General features: G+C 42.2%; 1 long non-coding RNA gene across 1 annotated transcript; it reads right to left on the bottom strand.

Moving 5' to 3' along the window:
• Positions 1–1,930: 1,930 nt before the first annotated feature.
• LOC115183210 (uncharacterized) lies at positions 1,931–2,567 on the bottom strand. Its single transcript, XR_003874000.1, has 2 exons — positions 2,214–2,567; positions 1,931–2,142 (listed from the first exon to the last, which is right to left on the bottom strand). It is a non-coding gene; the product is annotated as an uncharacterized LOC115183210 (long non-coding RNA).
• Positions 2,568–8,353: the final 5,786 nt, after the last annotated feature.

Genomic DNA, 8,353 nt, shown 5'->3' with positions numbered 1-8,353 from the left:
TTGGGAAACCGGGCCCAGATGTCTAGTTTCCTCCTCTTCTTCCACCTCCTTTTTGGATGTGACAGCCATCTCCCCCTCCTCCTCCTCTTTCACTCTGAACGCGTCTTCCTCTTCTTTAACTGAAACGTCTCTCTCTTCTTCTTTCACCGTAACAGCCTCACCCTCTACTTGTTTTTGTATTTCAACAGCCTTCTCTTCCTCCTCCGCTTTGACGAGAGCTTCTTTCTCCGTCCAGCAGGCCTCTTCTTTAGCAGGAGGAGAGTAACTTAGTGAACTCATGGTCGGAGATGTTAGCTAGCTAGGCTAATGCTAACTTAACCAGCCCGCTAGCTAACAAATAACAACAACGCCGTAAATATGAAATTAAATCGGATAACTAACTAGACGACAGAAATCTGAAGAGCTTTATTGGTTCGGCTATTTTGTGTAGCAAGCTACCGAGGTATCTGATTAACTGTTGCTGCTGTTGAAAGAAGCGTTCCGTCCACTAGATTATACGTCACACCAACAGTATTACCTTAAATTCCCAGACCGCCATCTGCTGACTGGAGTGGGTAACGCAGTTGAGTAAAATGTATATTTTATTTTCAGACAAGTTAAAGTGTAGGAAGCATGAGTTTTTACTCACCAGTGTAACAACACAGTGTTGTTAAAGACTTAGTAACTGAGTTGTAGTCACAATCTGGTTCCCTATAAGGACAAACAGTTATGTTTTAATGTTATTACATATTTATTATATAACATAATATACACTACTGGTCAAAAGTCTTAGAACACCTACTCATTCAAGGGGCTTTCTTTATTTTTACTATTTTCTACATAGTAGATTAAATAATAGTGAAGACATCAAAACTATGAAATAACACATATGGAATCATGTAGTAAGCAAAAAAGTGTTAATCAATTCAAAATATATTTTATATTTGAAATTCTTCAAATAGCCACGCTTTGCCTTATTGACAGCTTTTCACACTCTTGGCATTCTCTTAACCAGCTTCACCTGGAATGCTTTTCCAACAGTCTTGAAGGAGTTCCCACATATGCTGAGCACTTGTTGGCTGCTTTTCCTTCACTCTGCAGTATGATTCAGGGAGCCGTCAGTTGGACTCATTTCTCAATGTGTCCACCTGACCCGTCAAATAGTAATTCAAGTAATTTGCAATGTCAGGTGGTTTTGGTAATGAATGTCATAATGGGTAGGAATTAAAACATGTCTGCCACTTGTGTTGAATCAAAGTTGTCCATAGATGTTGTCCATCAGCCTTGATTTAGTGATGATAATATCCTTTCTATTTACCTTGGTCACCAGATGTATTCATTTACAATAACTGGTCTAGCTTGGTCACTACATGTATTCATTTACAATAACTGGTCTAGCTTGGTCACTAGATGTATTAATCTACAATAACTGGTCTAGCTTGGTCACTAGATGTATTCATTTACAATAACTTTGCTCATCAGACAGATCTGTCCGCTACCTTTTTGGTTTCATTACGTTGAACCGTTACATTTCTCAGCTCATCAATCCCTGGGGCATCGTTTGACCTCAGTCTGTTTTCTGAATGGGGCCTTGCTTATCAACAATACTCATAAATCATTTCATAAACACACTCTGTGCCCTTTCAGGATCATCCTCACTACACTCTTCCAGCCATCGCACATTCTGAACACAAATGAGTCCTGGCTGAACCTCTTGTAGGGCCTTGGGTAGATTACTTTAGGATCAGTCTTTGGTATATGAGTCCTGACTGAACCTCTTGTAGGGCCTTGGGTAGGTTACTTTAGGATCAGTCTTTGGTATATGAGTCCTGGCTGAACCTCTTGTAGGGCCTTGGGTAGGTTACTTTAGGATCAGTCTTTGGTATATGAGTCCTGGCTGAACCTCTTGTAGGGCCTTGGGTAGGTTACTTTAGGATCTTTGGTATTTGTGTTTTTCTCTTGAGTGTCACCAAGTTCTGATCACCACTGATACAGCTTTTGAATAATGTTCAGCCATGTTGGTAAAAATATGATCAATACAGGTTGATGATATGGTATCAGACTTAGTGAACATTCTGGTTGGTAGTGTCACCTTGGGTTATGATCAATACAGGTTGATGATATGGTATCAGACTTAGTTAACATTCTGGTTGGTATTGTCACCTTGGGTTATGATCAATACAGGTTGATGATATGGTATCAGACTTAGTTAACATTCTGGTTGGTATTGTCACCTTGGGTTATGTTACCACCATTGGCCACAGAAAGAAGCTTTTTCCTCTGTGGACAGTTGGTGGTGGTAAACCAGTCAATATTCAAATCACCCCCAAAATACATTTTCCTGTTTTCATCAGATACTTTATCCAACATTTGACAGATTCCATCAAGATATTTCCCATCAGCACAAGGAGGCCTGTAGCAGCAGCCAACTAGTATACGTTTCATATGTGGTAAATGTACCTGAACCTGTTTCATTCAGCACTAAAGGTGCTACATGTAGAATGTCTCCCCCATGTGGAAGTTAGGAGAACTGCATCAACTAGTCTGCATTCCAAACTCCCCCCATCACACTTCCTGTAACATGGTGAACTGCATCAACTAGTCTGCATTCCAAACTCCCCCCATCACACTTCCCTGTAACATGGTGAACTGCATCAACTAGTCTGCATTCCAAACTCCCCCATCACACTTCCCTGTAACATGGTGAACTACATCAACTAGTCTGCATTCCAAACTCCCCCATCACACTTCCCTGTAACATGGTGAACTGCATCAACTAGTCTGCATTCCAAACTCCATCACACTTCCCTGTAACATGGTGAACTGCATCAACTAGTCTGCATTCCAAACTCCCCCATCACACTTCCCTGTAACATGGTGAACTGCATCAACTAGTCTGCATTCCAAACTCCATCACACTTCCTGTAACATGGTGAACTGCATCAACTAGTCTGCATTCCAAACTCCCCCCATCACACTTCCTGTAACATGGTGAACTGCATCAACTAGTCTGCATTCCAAACTCCCCCATCACACTTCCCTGTAACATGGTGAACTGCATCAACTAGTCTGCATTCCAAACTCCCCCATCACACTTCCCTGTAACATGGTGAACTGCATCAACTAGTCTGCATTCCAAACTCCCCCATCACACTTCCCTGTAACATGGTGAACTGCATCAACTAGTCTGCATTCCAAACTCCCCCCATCACACTTCCCTGTAACATGGTGAACTGCATCAACTAGTCTGCATTCCAAACTCCCCCATCACACTTCCTGTAACATGGTGAACTGCATCAACTAGTCTGCATTCCAAACTCCTCCATCACACTTCCCTGTAACATGGTGAACTACATCAACTAGTCTGCATTCCAAACTCCCCCATCACACTTCCTGTAACATGGTGAACTGCATCAACTAGTCTGCATTCCAAACTCCCCCCATCACACTTCCCTGTAACATGGTGAACTGCATCAACTAGTCTGCATTCCAAACTCCTCCATCACACTTCCCTGTAACATGGTGGACTACATCAACTAGTCTGCATTCCAAACTCCCCCATCACACTTCCCTGTAACATGGTGAACTGCATCAACTAGTCTGCATTCCAAACTCCCCCATCACACTTCCTGTAACATGGTGAACTGCATCAACTAGTCTGCATTCCAAACTCCCCATCACACTTCCCTGTAACATGGTGGACTGCATCAACTAGTCTGCATTCCAAACTCCCACCATCACACTTCCCTGTAACATGGTGAACTGCATCAACTAGTCTGCATTCCTAACTCCACCCATCACACTTCCCTGTAACATGGTGAACTGCATCAACTAGTCTGCATTCCAAACTCCTCCATCACACTTCCTGTAACATGGTGAACTGCATCAACTAGTCTGCATTCCAAACTCCCCCATCACACTTCCCTGTAACATGGTGAACTGCATCAACTAGTCTGCATTCCAAACTCCTCCATCACACTTCCTGTAACATGGTGAACTGCATCAACTAGTCTGCATTCCAAACTCCCACCATCACACTTCCTGTAACATGGTGAACTGCATCAACTAGTCTGCATTCCAAACTCCCCCATCACACTCCCTGTAACATGGTGAACTGCATCAACTAGTCTGCATTCCAAACTCCCCCATCACACTTCCCTGTAACATGGTGAACTGCATCAACTAGTCTGCATTCCAAACTCCCCCATCACACTTCCTGTAACATGGTGAACTGCATCAACTAGTCTGCATTCCAAACTCCCCCATCACACTTCCCTGTAACATGGTGAACTGCATCAACTAGTCTGCATTCCAAACTCCCCCATCACACTTCCCTGTAACATGGTGAACTGCATCAACTAGTCTGCATTCCAAACTCCCCCATCACACTTCCCTGTAACATGGTGAACTGCATCAACTAGTCTGCATTCCAAACTCCCACCATCACACTTCCTGTAACATGGTGAACTGCATCAACTAGTCTGCATTCCAAACTCCCCCATCACACTTCCCTGTAACATGGTGAACTGCATCAACTAGTCTGCATTCCAAACTCCCCCATCACACTTCCTGTAACATGGTGAACTGCATCAACTAGTCTGCATTCCAAACTCCCCCATCACACTTCCTGTAACATGGTGAACTGCATCAACTAGTCTGCATTCCAAACTCCATCACACTTCCCTGTAACATGGTGAACTGCATCAACTAGTCTGCATTCCAAACTCCATCACACTTCCCTGTAACATGGTGAACTGCATCAACTAGTCTGCATTCCAAACTCCCCATCACACTTCCTGTAACATGGTGAACTGCATCAACTAGTCTGCATTCCAAACTCCCCCATCACACTTCCTGTAACATGGTGAACTGCATCAACTAGTCTGCATTCCAAACTCCCCCATCACACTTCCTGTAACATGGTGAACTGCATCAACTAGTCTGCATTCCAAACTCCATCACACTTCCCTGTAACATGGTGAACTGCATCAACTAGTCTGCATTCCAAACACCCCCCATCACACTTCCCTGTAACATGGTGAACTGCATCAACTAGTCTGCATTCCAAACTCCCCCCATCACACTTCCCTGTAACATGGTGGACTGCATCAACTAGTCTGCATTCCAAACTCCCCCCATCACACTTCCCTGTAACATGGTGAACTGCATCAACTAGTCTGCATTCCAAACTCCCCCCATCACACTTCCCTGTAACATGGTGAACTGCATCAACTAGTCTGCATTCCAAACTCCCCCATCACACTTCCTGTAACATGGTGAACTGCATCAACTAGTCTGCATTCCAAACTCCCCCCATCACACTTCCCTGTAACATGGTGGAGAGGTCAGTGGGGTAGGGACGTCTGAAGGATACCAGATAGCACGGACTATAGTGGAGACTATTTTACTTTCAGTTTCGTCCACCAACTTCAAACAGCGGTAAAAACTACTTTTTTTAAATTGAAAATATATTTTCGATTTAGATGGTACAGTAATTCCGTACGCTATTCAGTACTTGTTTTCTAACATAAACTGAAATTGATTGAAGAGTGTAGATTTCTACATTGGCTGCTTGCCCCAGTCTGCCATTGTTGGTTGAGAAAGAGATGACCGCGGCTTTCACTGACACCGATGGCAGAGAGGGAGGGTTTTCACATCTTCACAACAGAAGACAGTCTAAATAAATAGAGATTTTGACACAAAATAAAATACAAATGTGAAGCAATATTGTGAAATACTATCATTCCACTATTAATGTAGATATTATGGACATTTTATTTAAAACATGTAATTAAATTATCATAGTAGCTCATTTAATTTAGACCCAAAATGTATTTGCTATAATGTGGGCCATCGCCCGGCTATTAAAAGGGACAGGCGACTATTTGAGACTCAGCCTTTAAATTAACTTTTATGGAATGTTAACTTTGATTGTCTTCAATGAAAATGACAGACCTCTCAAACATGGAATACAACGTTGTATGGAACATTATTGTCAAGTGGTCACTAGATGTCTATGGTGCCAAACAGATTTATAGTTGAGAGTGTCAAGTGTGTTGATATAACAGAAATAAATGGCAAAATCCCACTCCCGGGCTGTACCAGAACCTGCTGTGATCGGGAGTCCCATAGGGTGGCACACAATTGGCCAAGTGTCGCCTGGGTTAGGGGAGGGTTTGGCCAGGGGGGGCTTTACTACTCTAGTGACTCCTTGTGGTTCCTGGGTTAGGGGAGGGTTTGGCCAGGGGGGGCTTTACTACTCTAGCGACTCCTTGTGGTGCCTGGGTTAGGGGAGCGTTTGGCCAGGGGGGGCTTTACTACTCTAGTGACTCCTTGTGGTGCCTGGGTTAGGGGAGGGTTTGGCCAGGGGGGGCTTTACTACTCTAGCGACTCCTTGTGGCGCCTGCAGGCTGACCTCGGTCGTCAGGTGAACAGTGTTTCTTCCGACACATTGGTGCAGCTGGCTTCCGGGTTAAGCGGGCAGGTGTTAAGAAGCAGGTGTTAAGAAGCGCGGTTTGGCGGGTCATGTTTCAGAGGACGCATGACTCCACCTCCTGAGCCGTTGGGGAGTTTCAGCGATGAGACAATATAGATATATTTTTTTGACCTTTTTTTAACCAGGTTTTTCTCATTGAGATAACATCTCTTTTCCAAGAGAGATCTGGTCCAATAGCAGCAGGGGGAACAAGGTTTCAGACAAAACAACTTACATTCACTAACACAACATTAAACAAAACTATAAACACACATATATTACAACAAAAACACACACTAACACAACATTAAACACAACTATAAACACACACATATATTACAACAAAAACATTTTACGTTAAAAACACGAACGTCTTGACTAAAAACAGCTGGCCTAAAAACAATTACACTCTTCTATGATATATACATCGATGACGTATTTAAACTCAACCAACGAAACTAGATCATCAAATTTTTAAATGTTCAGGAGAGAATTCCAGGACCACGGAGCTGAGTAACTAAAACTATTTCTACCATGACCTGTTCTAATTTTTGGTACTGTTAGAAGCAAATGAGAATGGGACCGTAATTGATATTTATTTACCTAAAAAAGAACAGAGATAAAACGGCATTTTACCCAATATGGCCTTATAAATCAGTGTATACCAGTGTTTAAGCCTACGCAATATCACAATATCGAAATTGGGGAGAAAAAACGAGGGTAAAATTATAAAAAATGCTAAAATTGGTTGTTCCCCACCATTTGCAACAATGTCACTGAGCACCATCACTATCTTTCCTTCTCCTGCATGTTAATAATGTTTACATATCTGGCATTACTCATCTCATATGTATATACTGTATTCTATCCTATTCTACTGTATCTTAGTCTATGTATTACTCATCTCATATGTATATACTGTATTCTATCCTACTGTATCTTAGTCTATGTATTACTCATCTCATATGTATATACTGTATTCTATCCTATTCTACTGTATCTTAGTCTATGTATTACTCATCTCATATGTATATACTGTATTCTATCCTACTGTATCTTAGTCTATGCATTACTCATCTCATATGTATATACTGTATTCAATCCTATTCTACTGTATTTTAGTCTATGCAGCTCTGACATCACTCGTCCAAATATTTATATATTCTTAATTCCATTCCTTTAGATTGTGTGTATTGTTAGATATTACTTGTTAGATATTACTGGACTGTTGGAGCTAGAAACACAAGCATTTTGCTACACCCACAATAACATCTGCTAAACAAGTGTATGTGACCAATAAAATGTGAATTGATGTAAATAGGTCTGGTGTTGGAGATCATTCCACACTCTGTGTTCTACTACCCAGGTCTGGTGTTGGAGATCATTCTACACTCTGTGAATCTCCTGCATGTATTTTCTGATGTTTAATCAGACCACTTGAATGAGAGTATCTCTTGCCACACTGATCACAGCTATAAGGCTTCTCTCCTGTGTGTGTTCTCTGGTGCTCTTTAAGGCTTTCTCCCTGAGAAAAGTTTTTCCCACATTGCTCACAGCTATATGACTGCTCTCCTGTGTGTGTTCTCTGGTGTGATACCAGGTTGCTTGACTGAGTAAAACTCTTGCCACACTGATCACAGCTATAAGGCTTCTCTCCTGTGTGTGTTCTGTGGTGTGATACCAGGTTGCTTGAATGAGTAAAACTCTTGCCACATTGATTACAGCTATAAGGTTTCTCTCCTGTGTGCGTTCTCTGGTGTCCTTTAAGGTGTCCTATCCGAGAAAAACTTTTCCCACATTGCTCACAGCTATATGACTGCCCTCCTGTGTGTGTTCTCTGGTGTGATACCAGGTTGCTTGACTGAGTAAAACTCTTCCCACATTGATCACAGCTATAAG

Source organism: Salmo trutta, unplaced genomic scaffold (genome assembly GCF_901001165.1).
Source record: "Salmo trutta unplaced genomic scaffold, fSalTru1.1, whole genome shotgun sequence".
Classification (NCBI taxonomy): domain Eukaryota; kingdom Metazoa; phylum Chordata; class Actinopteri; order Salmoniformes; family Salmonidae; genus Salmo; species Salmo trutta.
This window is presented reverse-complemented; position numbering and strand designations above follow the sequence as displayed.